Raw genomic sequence first — 21176 nt, 5'->3', positions numbered from 1 at the left:
TAAGATGCTGATAAACTGAACAATTAGCTGACCTGCTATGCAAAAAATATGAGTGGCTCACTTAAACTAACATTTGAGATTGTCTGTACTGGCTGGTTTTTTTTGTTTTTTTTTTTTTTTGTCAGTACTCAGCAAGAGATGAAACTGAAAGGGAATTGATTGAAGACAAGTATTGATCACTCTGCCTTACACCACCATTTGTCCTGGAATGTTATAGTCATATAAGGCATTAAATACCTGCTGGTTTGTTTTTTGGGTTGTTTTTTTTTCTCTGAATCAGAAACTGAGGTAATTCTTAAACAATATATTATAGTTAAGGACTGTGACATTTTTTAACCTTGAGAAGGAACTCATATCTATGATTTATTGCAAAACATTCCCAGACAATTCAAATAAGAATGCCAAGTGAGTGAAATTTCCAAACCAGCCCTGTGTAGGTCTGCTTGTCTCTGTTTTCTGAGTAGACCCTTCTGATTAATGCAGAGGGAACAAGCTCATCTTTACTTTTTATTTTGAGCAAGGCTGGGCTGCCAGGCAGTGGCATGTCTTGTGTCCCTGTTGAACCTTGTGGCAGGGACGTGTCTCAGGAATGTGGCTTAACATGGGGAGCCCATCAGTCCAAACACCTTGAGTTTTAATTCTTGAACTGACTAACTCATTATTAAGTAACAGGAAAACACTTTAAAAAGCTATTTATATTTAAACATATACATGGGCCCTCAGAGCCTTGAACTGATTTATTTGTGTAGGTGCAGGTAAGTATTTGCCTAAAAGCATGCTCCAAAGACATAGATTTAGAAACATTAGCTGTACAGGCATTGTAATAACAGAGTCCTTGAATCCTATCTGATTGCCTCCAGAGCTTTAATATTTTGCATGCCAGCCTTTAATGTTTGAGTAATCCCAGCACGTGGTTTATATAAATTATACAGAGAAGCTTTACTGCATGGCATAGCAATTTTTTTTCCACACAAGGCAAACAGCTGAGAAGGATAACCCCCCCTTACTTTTGCATGAACTTTTGATATGAGCCTGGATCTCCAAGACAACAGAGAACTCTAAATACAATAAAAAAAAATGCTTTCTGCATTTCCTTTTACCCTTTCAGTACTGTTCAGAAAAAGATATTCTTTCAATAAAAACTATAATCTTCCAGTATGAAAATACTGCTACATCAAGTAAGTAGATTTGTCAGTGTCATCTATTCTCAAGTAACATTCTCAGGACCATAAGAAAAAATTGATTTCTCCCTTCAACTGTCTGTTTTTGCTCAATTAAGATTTGAAATATATAGTTACAAAATAGTTAGGGGATTTTTTTACTGTGCTTTTATCTTGCAAACATTCTTATATCAATGCTGAAAAACATTCTAAAGAGGAAAATTTTGATGAGAGTAGAAGTACTAATCTCAAACCCTTTCTCAATAACAAAAAAGCAATATGGCAAAAAGCAAAATACAACATTATTAATTATTATTACGTCAGGCAAAAAGAAATCCGCTGTGGTTTTTTCGTTTCAGCAAATTCTTCTTTGCTGGTGATCATATGTCATATATTTTGAGTGCTTAATTTAAAATAATTCTTGTAAAAGCATTTAACTTTTCAGGTTTCTTGACTCATAAGTTCAATTCAGTTGCATGATTTCTAGTGAAGTATGACCAATCATATACTACTCTTCCTACTTTTTGAGTTAATAGGTAAGAACCCTTTAAAAAAATGAAGTTGTAAAAATTATTTCTAAGAAAAAATTTCATGAGACTTATGTATGAAAAATCATATTCTTATTAATAACTTCATAATTTTGTGAACACTCATGAATTATGGACTATTGCAAATATGCAGCAACATTTTCATGTATAGTCACATAAATAGCCTCCTTTTTATAGTCAGTGATATCTAAATAGATTGATCTCGTGGATAGCTCTACTGCAGTAAATCATAATTGCTTGACTGTCTAAAAAGCCAGCAAGTTGCATTAAACATGAAAAAATCAGAAAGAAAAAAAAAATCTACACAAGCTAGCACTTATACTTCTTTATTTTGCTGCCACTTAAATTTGAAGTGGCAATGTTTTGTTAATAACATTTTAGATTATGTATAATCATCAAGGGGTATTTGTGTTTTCCCAGCAGAACACTCTGTAACTTGGAAATAGTACATGTTCTGTGAATAGAGGATGAAAACCAAGCACTTCATTCATGCTTTGCCCAAAGCATAAACCGAAAACAGGAGTCAGGTTCACTTTCAAGGAGATGCTGCAGACCTTTTAGGTTTCCATTCTGGGCCTAAAAGTCAGCCACATAAGCAAAATTTAGGCAAAACTGCTGTGACACCACCTAGAAAAATTACTATTTTGTCTCTTCAGAGGACGGCTTCTATTCCTTTTGCATTCTTCCAGAAATAAATATGTAGCTAGGGTAGCACAGGAAGATGGAATGCCAATGGCAGAGTTAGAAAATCAGAAACCCGAAATACTGGGACTCACTACCCTCATTCTCAAGAAGAATGCCGAAACATAAAAGTAGTTGGTGACCTCCCCCTGCTGGCAGTGGAGAGACCCATCTGCCTCCCAGCTCTGGTAACAGCTGTCCAAAATGTTACTGACAGCCAGAGGGGATACATCTGGGCTCCTGGTACGCATCCTGCTCCACGCACAGATCAGCACACAGCCCAGACTGAACCTGAGCAGACCACAAGTGACTACAGTGCTCTAGCAGCAGCAAGTGCTGCTCTCATCAGCCCTCCCAGGAAAGAAAACCAGGGTTCACACAGGGACAAGCAAAGCCTGAGGGTGAATATGGCCATGTCAGTAACGTCAGCTGCAGGCTTTTGCTTTCCTTCATCACAGGATGATATTCTGTAGCTGCTGAGGGAGGATGAGCTCCCCTGGAAAAAGACCAAGAAGAGTATCTTCGCACAGTTGTGAATGCAATGAATGTTTCAAATTAGGATTGAGGGGATAGGGAAAAAAATTCCTCCAGACAAAGATAAACAGGAGAGAAGCTTAGAAGGTAGTGGGATAAAGTTTTGTACAAAAGGGTCAAAAGAAAATCTGATTGTGCATCAACTGGAAATCAGCAATGCCTTTATTGCAGCGCAAGAGACACAGGGACTAAATTTCAGAAGTAGGAAGCCCTAATGTATAACTCCAACTAGGATTTAATTGGCAGAGAAAATTTAATGGTTTTGGTTTTTTATGTCAGGAATATTAATGTGAAATAAACAACCTAATTTCTCTAAACATGCTTGTTCGTTACTAACAGTTTAAGAAGTAATGGTCTTCAGCAACAGGAAAAAGAGAGTTTAAAGTGTAGAAAAAACCTGGGCATGCTGTGGGCACTTCAGCATCAGGAATATTTAGGAATATTTCTAACACCTGACAGGAGTAGCAAAGACAAACTAACTCTGTCAGAGGCAGTAAGTAGATGAGGTGAATTGCCAGCCAACAGTTATGTGATTTTCTGATCTCCGTGATCTCCTAATTTGTGATTAGATTCTTCATTGAAGCACCAGAAGTATTCAGAAAATAAGAATTACATTTGGTGAAAAAGCTCCATGTCTGTTCTTTTTTTTCTTTTCCTGTCTGAAGGAAACTGAATCTACAAGACGGAAGGACTCACATCATTTGTGACCTGATTACACCAGGGGTGGGGCCCTGCCTAAAGCTATACACTGTTCATGACAAGGGTCTGCATTGTCTGCTTCGGGGCATGGGTTTTGTTTGGGTTTTTTTCGTTTTTCTTTTCACAGTTATATCGTTCTACTGTATTAAATGACCAAAGAACCCATACTCAGCCCTTCAGTCTCCGATGCCATGTCTTTTTTCAGATGGATCTTTTGACCAGCTGTTCTGTCTGGAGACAAGTATTGCAGCTGCAGCTGGTTTTGCCATCTAAAAAGACGCAGCATAGCAAAAGTTCTGGTTTCTCTCAATTTGTGTTCTCTGAGATGTAAAGTTTCATTTGAGAATTTCTGTTCAACTCCAGAAATGGTGTAAAATGCTTTCAAGTCTGTTTCTATGACTTGTGACTTCAGTGTAATACTACAGTCGAAAGAGTAGTGTGTAGTACTATAGATGAAAGAGAAACACTATGCTGTCATCATTTGCTCAATGGTGGAAAGATTTCTTTGCAGCTCAGATTAGTTTAGTGGTAAGGAGTGCCAAACTTTGCCCCAAAATCTTCAAAATAAAATACAGTTTCTAAAGACACTGAGTAATTGACTTTAACAGTTTGCCTTCTGCAGAAGACATTAACTTCTACGGAAATGTGATAATCAGCCTCTGAAGCCTGCATATAATGATTACCAAATTGTATGCTTGTACCATAAGTGAAAAGAAATGTTTCATGTGTCTGTGAGCTGCTATAAAAGCACACAAGATCAGTCTTCTCATTTAATCTGCTTTCAATAATTGGTTTCATACTGCACTATTTAAGCAAGACAATCTTCTGATTTTTGAACCCATAAATTAATCTCTGCCTTTTTTTTAATCATGCTTAAATTCCTTCTCTACTTAGCATGAAAAAATATTTATTTGAATCTATGTTCTCTCACACTAGTTTAGAAATGTGTCCTCAAGATGATGATGGCATATACTCCTACATTGCTATTTTTCTGGCCCTAGAGCACTTCTGAAGCACTGGATGTTGTGGAAATAGACTTAATCAGGGTAGAAAAGAGGCATTGGACATGCTGAAGACCTAGATAGTAGTTGCATTTTGGTTATTTCACTGTCACTGGAATTCGGCTCCATATGAGAATGCAGCAAGCTTGCTGTTTGAAACAGAAAAGGAACATCCTGTGCAGCCATAAGAAAGGCAAACAAATGTATCAGCAAACATGACACAATTTCAGGGTTTAGCTTGCGGAAAAAGTGCTTGTTGAATCTGAATTTTTTTTTTTAAATTACATTTTGCTATTGGAAATAATGTTATAAACACTCTGTGATTAACAATTTAACATTGGTCTCCTTACAGAGGGCAAGATAAATATAACCAGTTAAGAACTTCTTAAGATTGTCTTTCCATATGGTCATACAAGTGTGATAAAAGTTACTTTATGAAAGATCATATTCTTGAACTGCAAACCCAGGAAGCAACAAACTTCATATTCTTTAAGGTGTTGTATAAATATTCTAGCAAATAAATACTGATAATTTGTTAGCATGGTCAGCATCCCAGTAGCTTAGTGAAGATGAATGCTAAATATTTGAGATATCTTCTTTTGAAAACAATTTGTTCTCTAACTAGAGTTTCAGAAATATTTATTTCCAAGTTTTCTAATGTATACGTACTTTCATGGTGTAACTTAGCTTTTAATGTTTTTATTCAAAATGTGAAAGCTTTCTCCAGCCCTATTTCCATGCCTCCCTTCAGGTAATAAAAACTGAGATCACTTGGTTTAAAAATAAGTCTCCATTCTTATGTCCATGCTACAATGTCATCTCCTTGCTCTTTCCTTATATTCTTCAAAGTAAAAAGCTTAGCTCCCTGATTCAGAATATTGTTATGATGCTGTGTTAAGGCAACTGTTCTATGTAAAAGATTTAACTCAAACATTAATAATTTGAAAACTCCTCTTCCAATGTACTACTGAATCTAATATGATCGATGGAAGCACAACTGATAGCTCTAACATGAGACATGTGTTTCAAAACAACACATACATTGACAGCCATTTCATTCTCATCATGACTCTCTCTCTTGGATTGGACAGGAAAATGCATGCAAAGGTTTAAGTCATACCCAGAGTAAGAAGGGGAGTGTATGTATACATGCTTCCATGAATTCCAAGGCATTATAAATACTGTGTACCCACAGCCAAGGTTGGAATTTGGCTTGGGCACAATATGGAAGAGACACATAAGACTAAAGTTTAATAATAAATTGTCTTGGTTTTACTTTACAATTCAAAACTAAATTCTCAGGACAGTCTTCCTGAGGGCAAGTGTCTTTGCTGTATGCAGTATGCTGGGAGACAGTAAAAAAGGAGGGGATGCAGAAGCTGAATCTCTGGAGCTACAACTTAGGCAGGCTTTTTCTCCCACAGTACCCAATCCCACACCTCACTTTGATGCACAGGGATTTCAGCCAGAGAACTGACTGATCACTTCCCTCAGATAATTTAAGAGTCTGGAAATGTTGGCAACAGCCCCACACAGATTGCCCGGGACTGGTTCTCTAGTGAAGAATGGTACTAATGTTGATATATTTTGCCTATTTTCCTACAAAAGTTTTGATTTTTGAGAGAGGCATTCATATAACCACTCACCCAGTCAACTAGTGAACTGTTAGCCCAGGTTACCTGAAGTCCATGAAGCCAAATTGATCTAAAGTAAAGGTTGTTAGTTAATTTGACCCAGCAGGAGGTATGAATCACCTGCATTTAAATTAAACATATTTATATCTTTATTGTGACAAGTAGAAGCAATGATTTTAACTTATTTTTAAAAGTTCTTTCTGCCTTTCTTCCGGAGATCTGTATTTCATACAATATTCTTCCATCATAAATTTTAATCAAAACAAGATCTCATTTGTTAAATGCCTCCTGTTCCAGCCTCAGTTGTGGTCTTCACATATTTTCAGAACATGTCAAGCTGAGATTCTTTCTAATGGAGACAAATGTCCACTTGGGACTGTGATGAGATCATTGAGTCCATTTCTGCTTGTGACCTAAGCAGACAAACACATTAACCTCATTTTTATTACTGGAAGTTTCACTTCCTATAAGCAACTTTTATGTGGTCTCAGTGAGAAGGCAGCAGATGATCAGAACAGGGGTTGGAATACAATGTGGTATGGACAAGCTTTTCACACTGTCTTCACTGTGCCACGTGAACATCATCAAGTCAGTGTGGGTATCCCTCACACTTTGGAAAACATGGAGTGGTACCAGAGTATGACCTAAGAGCTTTCACGATGGAGTGAATCCAGAGGGAGGCATGAAGATGCTCCAAGAGCTGGAGCAGTTCTGCTATGGACACAGACTGAGAAAGTTTGGGCTATATAGCCTGGAAAAGAGAGGGCTCCTAGGAGACTGTAATCGGTGCCTGGAGTGACAGACATGGGGAATGTATGTTATTGACAGAGGGCAGGGTTAGATTGGACATTAGGGAAGAAATACTTCCCTGTGAGGGTGGTCAAGCACTGGAACAGATTGCCCAAAGAAGCTGGGCTGCCTTATTCCTGGAAGTGTTCAAGGTCAGGTTGGACAGGGCTTGGGGCAACTTCATCTAGTGGAAGATGTCCTTGCCCATGGCAGGGGATTGGAACTAAAAGGTGTCTAAGGTTCCTTCAAACCAAATCCAGTCTGTATTGAAATTTAGATCAAGTTAGGACCACAGCAATCCAATACAAGGGATTTTCCACATTGTCTCAGATGAAAACCTATCTTTCTGGAATAAAGCAGAAAAATGTCTGAGAGCATCCGTGTGTACTGAGTGGAGTTGTCACGGATTTCATGGTGATGTATGTCACAAACTGCTGTGCGTGTTTGTTGTTCCCACACTGCTATGGGGAGGAATGAGAATCCCTTCTGTCTGAAATTCAATGAGAACAGTCAGACATTCAAGACAAAGTGCCATCAGTTAGCAGAAACCAAATATTGCTTATTTGGGAAACATATTAATTGTAGTCACACTGGGTCCACCTCCCAAATCTCCTAATCCTGCACATCTACCCAAATCCACAGTTATGAATTCATGATCACCATGACCCAAGCAAGAGTCTCCAAAGTTGCCTTACTCCCGCAGTCTGAGCAGCACTCACATCTAAAATCACTATTTCTCTGCTGTTGGTCTTTCCCAATCAGTGATTGATACTCTATCAATCACTGATTGGGACTCTTCATATCTCAAGAAGTCCTGGCTAAAAATGTCATTGGCTTGAGCTTTCAGTCAAAGACCTAGGAAATTAAATTATATAGATGGTCAGTGAGGCAGGGAGTTCAACAGATGGGCTTAAGAGTTCATTTGGTCTACAGAGGGCAAAAAGAAATGAAAAACGCAAAGTAACAATTCACAAGTGACAAACCACCACTTATCTCAAAAAAGATATTCAGTAGTCATTTAAAGGTTAAGTCCCGCAATAAAAACTCCATGACAGAGCAGCTGTTCGATGCTCCTTTTCCCCTTCCAGACGGCTGTCCCAGAGAAGCAGGGAGGCCAAGTTTTGGAGAAGGTCAGCAGCTTGCCTCATTTGAGGTGGCAGAGAGTGGAGAGCCTTAGTACATACATGGCTGATAAACTATTTTCTATTCCTGCTCAGAATTGCTGCAGGCAGTTGGTCCCCTTCACCAGTCCCTACCAGTCATCTCTATCTGAGTTTTCTGGTGTTCCTGCAAATCATTTTTTACTTCTAATCATGCTCACTGTCCATAGCCTTTTATAGTCATTTGTATTAGCCAGATTCAACAAATTGCTTTAACACCCACTCTGTTGGCCAGACTCTTGCTGAGCCATTCCTTACACAGAAGCCTCTGGCAGTATTTCAGCTCCCAAGTAAGCAGGAATCAATAGGCACAATTTATTCCACAGCATTTATGCCACTGTTGACCTGTCAAGTATGGAGGGGGTTTTTTTGTTTTGGTTTTTTTTTTTTTTTTTTTGTTTGGTTGGTTGGTGTTTTTTTTCTTTTTGGTTTTTTTTTTTTTTTTCCCAAAAAAAATTATTCTCAGAATTTTTTGTGCAGTTTTCCTTCAGACCAGGCTGAAGGAAACTGCAAACCCTCACCCCAGGCTCTCTGCAAATCATTTGCCTGTGTTTTCACAATCTGATTATTACGGTCACCATATCACTCCCTCAACTTCCCACAGAAGTGTTTTTAGTGGAAGTACCATAGGTCATTGCCAAGCTGCGTGAAATTTGGTCTTATTTCCACCTGTATATTCTCCCACTTTTTGCCTGTATACATTGCCCCACCTTCTGCACTCTCTGTTTTTCACCATTTCCCTCAGTAGCTGTGGGAAGATCATTTTCAAGTGTCAAGGAAGCAACAGCCCTTCTTGCTCAAGCTTCAGCCCACCAGCCCACAGGGTTGCACAATACACTGTGAGCGACTCCACTACTGTTGCTACAATTAGTCTAGACTTTCATCAGCGCACTAATAAAATCCTTAAAAATGGTATAGGAGTTGTGGATGCTGTGTTCAGTATGAATCAACAGCCTAATATAGGGCTGGAGTACAAAAAAATTTGGGCTCATTTTGTAACACTCCAGTGTTGGAGTAGGAAAATACTGATCTAGGTTCTACTACTGCTGTAAGTCACACAGAAGAGCTCACGGACTCAAGGATAGTGAATACAATGGATTGCAGAATTAATTCTTAATGTCTGCTGCAGGCAATCTGTAGATCTTCTCTTCCTGTGAGGCAAAATAGTTGGGGAACTTCAGTACTTACAGACTCAGTCTAAAAATTCCACCCTTTAGATTGCCTCTTCAGTGAACTTTGTTTGGTAATTTTTATTATTTCTGAGTTGCAAAAGTGCAGACTATGCAGTAGGGGGAAAAAAGTCTATGGCCTCTACCTCTATTATTCTTCTACCTTACATTTGCAGACATTTGTTCTGTAATTCCTTATATAGTTAAGTAATAAACACCAAATGAGTTCCCAAACATGACACATGGAGCTCTTCAAAGCCTATAGATATAAATCCAGTGATTTATGGTTTGACACTGTAACATGTTTATCTGAAAATCATTTCTATTAAAAGAAAATTTGGATTAACAAAAATAAGCATCTTCTGAAATGAGTGAATAAAAGGAGTTGATGTTGAAAAGAAAGCAACAAACAACAAACAGAAATAAAAATCTGGGAAAATAAAACAAATTAAAATAAAAAGGTTCAAGATTCCAAAATTGCAGTTTGGATTATTTCTACCATTGTTCTTGAATTTCAGTTTCAAGAAATATGTGGTTGGTTAAGCGGTTTCTGCGTTTCCCATCATTAAATTGATATTTAGAAACTTCATAAGAACATCTTTATTTGTGATTTGTTCTGATTAGCTGAGGCTTCATCTTTGCACCATCTGTGCTAACTATACTTTGATGGTCAAATATCACCACTAAATTGAAAGTCCCAGGACAGATATAGTTTCAAACTATATCTTTATCACTGTTAATTATGTAGTTAACAGTAAAGAGAAACAGAAACTTGCCTGGATTTGAAGAGAGGGGAAAGTAATTGCTTAACTGCTTTGAGCAGATAAGCAAACAGACAAACAGCAAGATTACATGTCTAGATAGCCATCCTCTGTATTTGCATCACTGTGAAAAGGTAGAAATACCCAAACCCAGTAAACTTGTTTTAATCTCTCTACCGTCACTGCTATGAAATTCAATGACCTATTTCCACTGGCCTCCATTAAAAAAAAAAAAAGGGACAATGCCAGCAAAATACAGAGAAAAGCTTCCAGGTAGGAGTAGGAGTGTCTCTTATCCACATTTTTTGGTACCTTTTTTGTGTTCACTCCTCAATCATCACCTCTGGGAGAAGAATCAATTTGTATTTGAAAATGTGGGATGGAAAACTCTGGTTTTGTCTTTTTTAGTCAATTGACTCATCTTACCATTACCCAAAGCCATTTCACCAAAGCTGCATATTCTGCAAGTGAGAAGGCAGGTAGGCCCTTTCCATAAGCTGTGGCCCAAAACAAGTAACTCTAAAATTATGACTTTTTTGTAGAATAATATAATACAAAATGATGCCTCAAGAAAAGTTTAATGTAGAATCGTAATAATTTTTTGTAAAAATTGTCATTATACTTTGGAGAAATAGTAATATGTTCTAAAGGAGATATTTAAATAATGTGATATTTTTATTCTTTTATACCATCTCATAACTTTTACATTCCTTTTACCAAGAAAAGAGCTTCTTTTTATTCTCAAATGAAAAGAAATCTCTCATATGCACAGACTTCCTCTGTTGAAATTAAAAAAAAAAAAAGACATATTTGCATTCCTTAGAGAGTTTAAATTACATTATTTAAGTGTCATGGCCATTTAATGTATTTATATTCAGCTCCAATTTCTAGTGGCTTGGATGTTGCTATTGCTGTACCCAGTAGGGAAAACAAATTCAGGGCTCAGGACTGCTGCAGAGATTTACTGTTCTCTAAGGTGTATCTTTTGCTGCTTTCACAGAAAAAAAATTTAAAAATTAAAGAAATCATGCTCGTATCAATGCTTGTTGCTATACATAATATGCAACACACAAATACTAAAAATTATTCTTGCAAAGCACAGATACATTTTCATGCAAAATACAAGGTTCAAATATAAAAATATATTCAGGAATCAAGCAGTAAATTATGCATGTCTGATAGATTTGTTTGCATGGGACATGAAAACCCAAAAATGGAGCTGTGGCTTAGAGCAGTAGAAGGAGGTGTTTAGCTGAAAAGGTGAAGAAAAAATAGGAAAGAGTAAAGTAGCAGAAACTGGGCTGCCATTCAATGGATTATATATGGTCATGCAATGACCATACCATTTTAGCTGTGTGCCTCAAAATATCATCAAAAGACTTTCTCACCCAAACCATGGACGCTCCAGAGCTGCAGTCAGCTCCCTTCAGTGACCTTCAATATTTTCCAAATCCATTGGTCTTAATGCTGCATCCATCAAGCCTAGGAAAACCACTGGAAAACAGAATAGCTGTGACGAGAGAGAACATCAGAAGAAAGACTTGTGCCCTCACAAAAAACAAAGTTTCAAAGAAAGTGAAGGACAGGTAAAGAAAAAGACAGCAGTCAACATGAAACTGAAAGTGTCCCATAATAGTTAGTAGGGAAGAAAAGAGACTTTTGTCAGCAAAAAAAATTAGCTAACAGGTTCCCACAGGGATAGATGCTCAGTCATAATTCCAGCTGTCCTCAGCAGCAAAAAGAAATGTCCAATAATAAAGAACAAAAATAAAGTTTTGAGTGTTAAGGTTTCAGCTATTTCTTACATGGAATGAGGTACAGGGGAAAATACACAGACAAAAGTCTATTATGCACTCAGGAAAAGGTAGGCAATTGGAGATCTAATGCCACCTTTTAGAACAAGAAAGCCTTGTGAATAAAATCTAGTTCCTATTTAATCTATTGAAAGATGTTTCCTGAAAATTTTGAAGAATTAATTTTAAGAAAAATTCTTTGAGCGGTTATTTCAAAATCTATGCTTACCTACATCAGTTATCATGAAAGATTGTTGCCTTAAAAGTATTAATTCTCTTTATTTCCCTCTGAAATCATTAGTTTGTTTGCAACACCACACTGATGGCATGGAGACATCTATAGCAGCATAGGAAGGGAATTGAGCTTGTGATGGGCTGACTACAGAAAATTCTACTCTATAATTTAGTTTGGATAGATACCAAAATTCTGTTGTTAAATTATGCAAATATTTTCTCAATTAAGTAACCTTTTGGAAGTTGCTTGCTCTGCCCCTTTCATGCTTCATCAAGATGTCCTTTCCTACAGTCAGCCATTCCTGCTGATGGTCTGTAACACAGCAGCATGCTGCAATGCCTGCTCCTGAATTTGTCATTTTACCACACACTGCCCACATTTGGATGGCTCCCAAAAGCTCTGGGAACCCTGAGAGCCTGCTACAGCTAAGCCCTTTCTTCTTTCACTGTTTTCATCCTGTACAATGCCAAGAGTTTTATGTACACTAAAATGTATATTACTGTGCTTCGATATTGTTTATTACAGGCAGCTACAGCATCAGAAGCACTGGCAATTTAATCCTGACTTTCATGGCCTTTATGTCCCTAAAGACTCTAGAATGCAGTGATTGCAAATAAGTCTTTATGTCATGATGAGGTCACTGTGCTTCTAAGCTTATGATTTCAAAGAAAATCTGAAAATTATGTTCATGCACTGTCCGAAAGGCTGAGTAGTCAAAGCTATTTTTTTTTAATTATTCAAAATTACTTTAATTTGAAAAGCATCAGAATTTCAGGGTTATGTGGCTTAATATTATTTAATCTCCACAACTAAACATACCACAGTCACATTTGTATGAGAAGTAGGTCAACAGCAGCAGCAAAATTTACATTTTAAGTCTGAATGTTGTAACAGATGAAAATGTAAACTGCAGCAACAAGGTGAGCAGGGGGCTGCTGTGGAATCCTTAGACTGCATGATCTACTGAAAAGGCAAGGGAATGAAAGAGCTAATGAGATGAACTTTGCTGGAATAAAGAAAAGCAAGAAGCAGAATAGATCTGCTTCCATAAAGACTTATCTGATGTTTAAGAGTAATGAAGAGCTAAATTATGTTGAAAGTTTTATGTAAAGACTGATGATATCTACAGATGAATACTGGAAATAATAAGGATTTTAGATTCCTTTTTGTGCTTATGCTTCATTTATAGCTCATGCTAACCCACCAAAATAATCATCAGTTTCAAGCTGAATTACTTTTACAGAAACATCACAGCATGCATCAATGGTTAGGGAAAATGGAGATCAATAGAAATGGAATGGAAAGGAAGAGTTATAAAACTCAGTGCATTTCACTGATTCCAAACTCCTTACAAAAGGATTCTTAAGTGAAAGGAGCCCAGAGCTCATGTGGGTTTTTTCCCTTTTTTTATTTTCTTAAAATAATCATTCAACATTAAAAAGCTTCTGAAATAAAGTTTCAGTAAATGCTCCATAACAGTATGCAAATGAACCAGATTTTCCCTCAGTACATATTGTTGCACTTTCAAAGGATCATGTTTTGCTTTTTTCAACCATCAAAGAACAGAAAAATAGGTTATAATATTTTCTTCCTAACTTCCATACAAATCTGATATGTCAAGGCAAAATAGCTCAATTAATTGTTGGGATTTTTTCTCTCTTATAAATGAGACAAGATATTGTCTCATCAAATTTGCAACACACACATGCTGTTCCAGCAATTTTACATATGCATCACTTGTAAATATTAGCCTTTGCAAAATGCAGTAAAATCAAGATACACCTAAAGAAAACACAGAGAGTGGATGAACCAGGAAATACAAACATAATTCTGTAACACCTACTGCTTAGCACTACTAGCCTTTACTTTTTTCAGTCAGAAAAAAGACTTTACTTTTTTCATTTTTCAGCTGAATTACTATGCTATTTAAAGAAAATTGACTTCAGCTTGGTACTACACATGGTGAATGTTTCTGTTAATATAAGACAAGAATTTGTTTCCAGGATCTGGAATGATTTCCTCCTACACCTTTTAGGGAAAAAAAAAAAAAAAAAAAAAAAAAAACAACAACCAAAAAAAAAAAAAAAACTACAGATCAAAACATTGCTGTGAATAGCAGTTCATTTCTTACTAAAACAACTTGGATCTAATTCCACAATTTTTTTGTTTTCACTGGTAACTTTCACCAAATGAATGTTTTCCCAGACTATCATCCCCAGTGCTGACATCTCTCACATCTGTGACCAGGTTTTTTGACACATCTTCACCTCACACACTAAATGCATTTTTTTCCCCAAAACCTAATCTGTTTGAATCAGTGTTTCTTTTTAAGTAGTCTGGCTTGCTTTCACTCTTATAAATCCCATTCTTTTATTATTTTGAATCACTCCTGATACACCATGAAAGGATGAATAAATGTATTTGCATGTACAGATCATCTTAATGCACATCTTTCCTCTCCTAAACATCCCACAGCCCTGTGCTATCCTGCACAGGATGATGCTGTACCACACCATAATGACTGTTCTGCCCAAAAGGTGCTCTGCTGCTAAACCACAGCAGCTAACCCGTGTCCCACTGGAACACTGGAGCTGAAATTATCCTGAAACAGCACTGGAGGGTGTCTCCAGACAGGATGTTCTCTCCTCTTATTTTGGTGCTCTTCTAACTCTGCCTGCTGGATTTGGGCTCCTGTTCTTGCCATGGTCTTTCTGTGCTCCTTGTGGCTGTGCAGAAAGCTTTTATCACGTAATAGATCTATAGTCTCTACTTATATATTCATAATCTGTAAAAAGCTCTCCAGTTTGGAAGGTGACTTTTGAACATCTCGCTGTTATAAAAAAGCAAAATAAACTCTTGATATTTGATGCTAAAGAGTGAAGAGAAATTGAACAGGAAATTGGAGTGCAAGTGACGCAAGCCTGTTTTAATGCAAATTTTGATTTTTCACATGACTTTGATTCCAGCTTGCAGTAACCAAAACATTTCAGTATTTCTGGAATACTGGCTATGTTAATTACACTGAAAAATCCACTAAAAACCCATTACCTTCTCCATTCCTTAGTGTTTGCTCTAACTATGTTTATGAAAAGTAACATCTCTCCATCTTTATTTTAACCTTTTAAAAAAACCCAAATTATTTTTCTCCACTTGGTTTGTACTCTTTCTTTGTTAAATTAACTAAGAACCCATTCTAAAAATATTCAGTTTTAGCTGAATATGTTTTCTTAATGCGCGAGCTCAGAATTATTCATTTTTATATTAATTAATTTACTTTTGTTATCCTTACCTCACATCAAAACTATTCAGTTCCTCATGAATTTATGATGGCCACTTCCATACTGATAATACCTACAGCTAGATATATATAATTAACTTGATTTTTCCCTAAGGTCATGATAACAATACTAAATTAAAATCCATTCATAATCTTCCTCCAGAATAATACACCTTATTATCAAATCGACTATTATCTCCCAGTTTATTAGTTCAGTCCATATTAAATCAAATCATTATTTGCTTGTGTGGGTGTATTGTATCTTTCTTTATATTAACTTTTAAACTAATAAGAATATTTCTTCTGTATATTAAGGCTTAGAAGCTGAAACATGTACAAGTTTGGGCTTGCTTGTAAAACCTTTTAAAAATGTATTTAGCCTTCGTAATTGTTTCAGGGCTAACACAGGTTTGTTGTTTCCTCAGGAGAGGAAGCAGTATGAAAACATGGAATGAGAAATCTAACTGAAAGTAATCAAATTAATTTAGAGAAGGGTGTGCAAAAAAAAGTTATTTAAAGGGGAAACATGAGGCACAAAATAATAGTGCCATGGAAAAAGAAAGAATAAGAAGAAATATAAAAGGTATGCATGGATGACTACTAGAGTAAAACAGAAATTTAATAAAGAATACATTAAAAGTGACTGCAAACCACAAGCAAAGAATTCTTCCATGCCTTATTTCCCTCTGTAGATTCTGACAGTTGTTTGGTGAATGTCCGTTAGATTTACCAGCCCTTGAATATTCCTACCTACCATGTTTTTATTGGTTATGTTTATGAACACAAATAACAATCTTAAGACACAACACATACTTCTTGTCTGAAAATCAAGCTAGGCACAAAGCCACCAGAGAAGTACTCTTATTCCATAGAACTATTTATCCCTGTCTGTAGGGCAACTTGGTCATGTGTAACTTGTAAAAAATTAGGATTCTGACACACATTGGGAAACAGTTTATAAACGTGTTTTTAGTGACTGCATTCAAGCTAATACCTAAGAACATTGTCATTTATTACATTTGCTCTAGGACACTAAATAACAATTGGAAAATAGTTATAAGGAAAAAACTACCACATCCTATGGTATGTAATACTTTTTCTTTTAGAACATTGGAGAATGGAAAATGAAAGCTGATTATGCAATTGTTGTTAGTTGCCAAACACACCATTACTGGTAACTGGCTTTCCAAACTATTTTGATAATTAATATGGGATTGAGAAATGTCTGATCTAAAATGGACATGGTGCATCTAACCCAAGTAGCCAATTACTCATACAATGCATCTTGGCTGAAGGAATACGAACTTAGAGTACTCAGAGTAGGCTGTGTTTCTGATCTTACTAAATATATCGTAATTGATGAAAGCACGAGTGAAGTCATATATTCAGGATTGTACAATCTAAATTAAAATATTGATGTATTTTCAGAATTCAATATTTTTTCACGATAATATTAAAAGGATTCCATTATTAATAGTTTATACTTACTCCTAAATTAAAGTAGTACATTAATTAATTAGATACTCATCTTTATCCAGCTTTTACTAGTATCAAATTATTTCCAGCTAGTATCACTTACCCAAAACATTATTGCTTTCTTTAGTTAATTGTTTTTTTAGAAATAAATACATTGAGAGGGATAAATCATACTTCACCATGCACATACTTAGAAAATCCCACTTTATAATGGCCCACATAATGGGCTTATACATGAGCATATACAGTGAAATATTTTTCACAGGTGAAAAGGACCAAGAAGAAATAAATTGACAGGAGGCATGGTCCTCACTCTTCCTTCTGGCTGAACACACCACCACTCCTATGGCTGGGATCCCTTGCTCATTCTGAGCAATGAAAGCCAGTATATAGCTAAACATTGCTGAAAGGGTAAGATTGTTTAGTACCTCAAAAGCCAGAAGGACTTGCTATAAAATGAATGGAAACTTTTTTGATCTTCCATAGCCTTTTCATGTCCAGCCCATCACGTTACACTCAGGCAAATACACTGCATTTCAGGGAGCTGCTTATATCGTACGTACCATGCCTGAATTTGGCTTATGCTCTCTTCCACAAGTTAGAGAGAGGATTAAGAGTGCCAAAATCAATTCTTGGGTTTTTTTGGCAGAAGTAGACAAGTATGAATGAAAAAAATAATTTCAGTGTAGAAGGAGAGAGCCACTTCTGCTTAATAAGCATTAAAAATAAATAAATATGATTTTTTATAAATGGATTTTCCTTTAAAACTAAACTTCATCCTTTTCTCAGCCTACTAGTGCAGGAACTGTTCTTGAAGTGATACAGGATGGGTGCCAATTCTTCCAGCAAACATGAACATTTTCTCTGTTTCAAAATTCATATGCAGTTTTGGCAAGGAAAATCATAATGTTCTTTTTAAGGATATTTGGAAAAAGATTAATCTACCATAGCCACTATGGAAAGAAAAAATATTAGGTGAAGATTTGGAAATCCAAATGTATAACATGGAGCACCTGCAAAACCTATCGCTCCATAAATTGAATTAACAGAAATTCTCCATCTCAGTGTCCCTTTTCTGTAGAAACCAGAAAACTGATAAAATAAGTTTTCTTCCTAGATGGCCTGTGGTAAGAACACAATTATTAGTAGCAATGGAATAAAGAACATAATTACTGGGTGTGCATTTGGATGACCATATTTGCTTTCTACAAGGCCTAATACACTCAGATTTTCTGTCCACAGGAAAAGATCTGATGACTAAGTTGCTGTAGAGTCTACCCCTTATTTTTAAGAGAATTTTAACTAGAAAGAGTTTTTTTAAAAAAACAAATTTACTAGCAGAGTTCATGGAAGAAGTTCCAAGGATTTTTTCCCTAGCAAATCTCTCCTTCTTAAGCCACTGGTTGTTTTGGCCAAACTCATAACAGAGCTGAGAGTATTTTAGAGAGTAGAATAAGCTCCCTAGCGTGCACTAAGGAAGTATCAACTTGCTTGTAGCCCTTGAGAAACCAAACAGAATTCTAATGGGCGAAGAGGTGGGTAGAGCCTCCTTCCCTGTAAAAATTTTTAACTGGGCCCAACAACACTGTGTTGGTGCTGAGCTGAGTTCATTTAGGGAGATTTCATCATTTCACAAGAAAGACAATATAACTGTAAAATTATGAGCAGTCTTGAGAGGAAATGTTTCTGAAAATAATCTGAAGGCAGGGTTGAACAATTTAAAACTGGATTTGCCTAAATCCACACTTTTGTTTAGGGGTTTTGTTTTTTCCTTCATGATAGAATTAGTCTATTAATATTCTCCTTTTACCTTTCTGCCAATTTTTGGTAAGACATTTGTGTAATATTTCAAAGAAGTAAGAGCTGTGTAAAGAGCTTCTCTTTTCAGTGTTTCTGTACTGCTTCAGAGTAGCTTTTACTGACTCCTGTGAGTACTGAATTGGCTGTTAAGCCATTTAAAACCATTAAAAAATTCAACACTACCAATAAAAAGTTTTAGGTGCTCAGAACTAGAAGAGAACTATGTCTATCCCTGATTTTTGCACAATCCCCACCCTTTATGACTGATCTGTAATATTGATCATGCACTATGGGAGGGAAGAAGGTTTTACAACTGACACCAGTAAAGTTGAAGGCATTTGGAAAACACTCCTTTTATATATTTATTTCTGAACATTTGTAGTCTACATTGCAGTGTCCAACATGAAACGGTAGTAAGTGTTGATCTTTATTCCACAACATAACAAAGCCCATGCTTACAGTAGTTCAGAGCCCAGATGCAGAGAAAAATGTAGGTTCTGATGCTGTCCCAGGCTCCAGCAGTATTGTCCTGGTTTCAGCTAGGCTGAGGTAATTTCTTCTCAGTAGCTGTTATGCTGCTGTCTTTTGAGAAGAAGGGTCAGCATATGCAAGGTAAAATGTCATCACATTTTTGCTGAAGCCAGCTCCCTAGAATTGGGATTTTCCAGAGTTCTGCAAGGCCACATTTACTTAGATTAATTTCTTATTTTCATGGAGCTTTATATTTGTGGGAGTTTTTATTTCTAAAATAATACAAGAGGAAATTCTAATGCAAACATCAAACAAGATAAGTATAAAATTTATCAGGGGAAAATAGTAGGAAAATAATGAAATATCTCAAAGACAATTAACTAGAATAATGTTCAGTCCATTACACAATTTTATTACTAATATTTATATATTGTAAATGCTAATAACTGGTGGTGAACTTGACCTCTTCAAAAACAAGCACAGTGATCAGGTTCTTCCCTGGATATTGACAAGGGAAAAAGCAAAGTGAGAGGGAAGATCCAGCACCAGCTTGGTTCACTTTTGATTGTAAAGGTTGTTAAAAAAATGTTCTGCTGGGAATATAACACAGGCATTTCTTTTTTGCTCCAGGCTGGAGGAATGCGGTACTCCTTTTTTGCCTTGCCCAAAACACCTTCTGCAATAGTAGTGAAGGATAACTGGCATAAAGATGACTTTCCTCTAGCTTGGGATTCCTTTACACTTGGAAACACCTCAGTCTCTTCCCTCCTTTACAGCTGGCTGAAGATTTTTTAACAATATTGAAATAAAGGGACAAGAGTAATGCAGTTGACCTGGAAAATCAACACCTCATCTTTCTTGCTTAATGATGCAAATATGAACTGGCTTCACATCACTGAGAATTTACAGACAGAGTATCCCAAATGCCTTTTTGTGTCTCTCATCTTAGCTAAAAACATGAAACTTGGTTAAGGAAAATTAATTTGCTCAAATTGCAGCAACCCTAAATATAACCATTATTATTAAAAATGGAACGAAATTAATCATAAATATATTTAAAATGAATAAGTGAATTTCTACTATAGCATCATAGGGACTGATACTAACCCCAAAGCCCTAGAGCATTTCATACAGCATTTCCACAATTACAGATAATTATCATATTAAATCATTGCTGATAAGCTTTAGCAATAACATTATGACTGGTGGAAAGGAAAACAGATAGGTGACACATCAGGCATAGACCACAATTTAAAAATAATGTTAGGAAACATTCAGAAACAGTTTGGGGGGAGGGGGAGGAAGGTAAGGGAGACACATAAGTAGTAAGTCATTCTCAGAAAAGGCCAGTAAAGAAGCAAAGAAAAAAAAAAGGAAATATTTTGGAGATACAGGAAGTTATGAGGGAATAAATTGTGATCATATGAAAAATTGTAATGATAAACATGGGTGGATTTGTGAAGCAAAATCTTTAAAGACTAAGAACATTTGAAAGAATTAAAGAAATTAATTGGCAAAGCTAACACAAAATTAAGTGATGTTTATCTGTGCTAAGAGTTAGACTGCCTGAGCTCCTAGGAACATGGCAGTGAATGAGAGACCACATGTGTCTCAGAATGCAGAAGGCTGAGCAAAGGAAATTGGGCAGGTCTGTGCTTGTCTGCAGTCCTTGCCATCTTACAGAGGCGATATGGTGTGCTCTGGTACCACAGAGGTATGGGAAAACAGAAAATTTCTGTTGGAAAGCACTGTGTATTGAGGACATGAGTTCATTTGTACTACAGCTTCTGTCATCATGGAGCGCATAATACATCTTTAAGTAAAAAAATGTGTTTACAGTAGGACTAGCAGTAGGACTACTGAAGAAGAAAAAAAAGTGGTGAAAACATGAGCACTGGGGGACAGCAAAAAGAAAGAGAATTACTTCCAAAACAGTGTTTTTGTAATTCTTTATGACCCTTTTGATTGCTTCACTGACACATTCTTTG

This window comes from Sylvia atricapilla, chromosome 3, assembly GCF_009819655.1.
Source record: "Sylvia atricapilla isolate bSylAtr1 chromosome 3, bSylAtr1.pri, whole genome shotgun sequence".
Lineage (NCBI taxonomy): Eukaryota > Metazoa > Chordata > Aves > Passeriformes > Sylviidae > Sylvia > Sylvia atricapilla.
Note: the sequence above shows the minus strand (reverse complement) of the source record.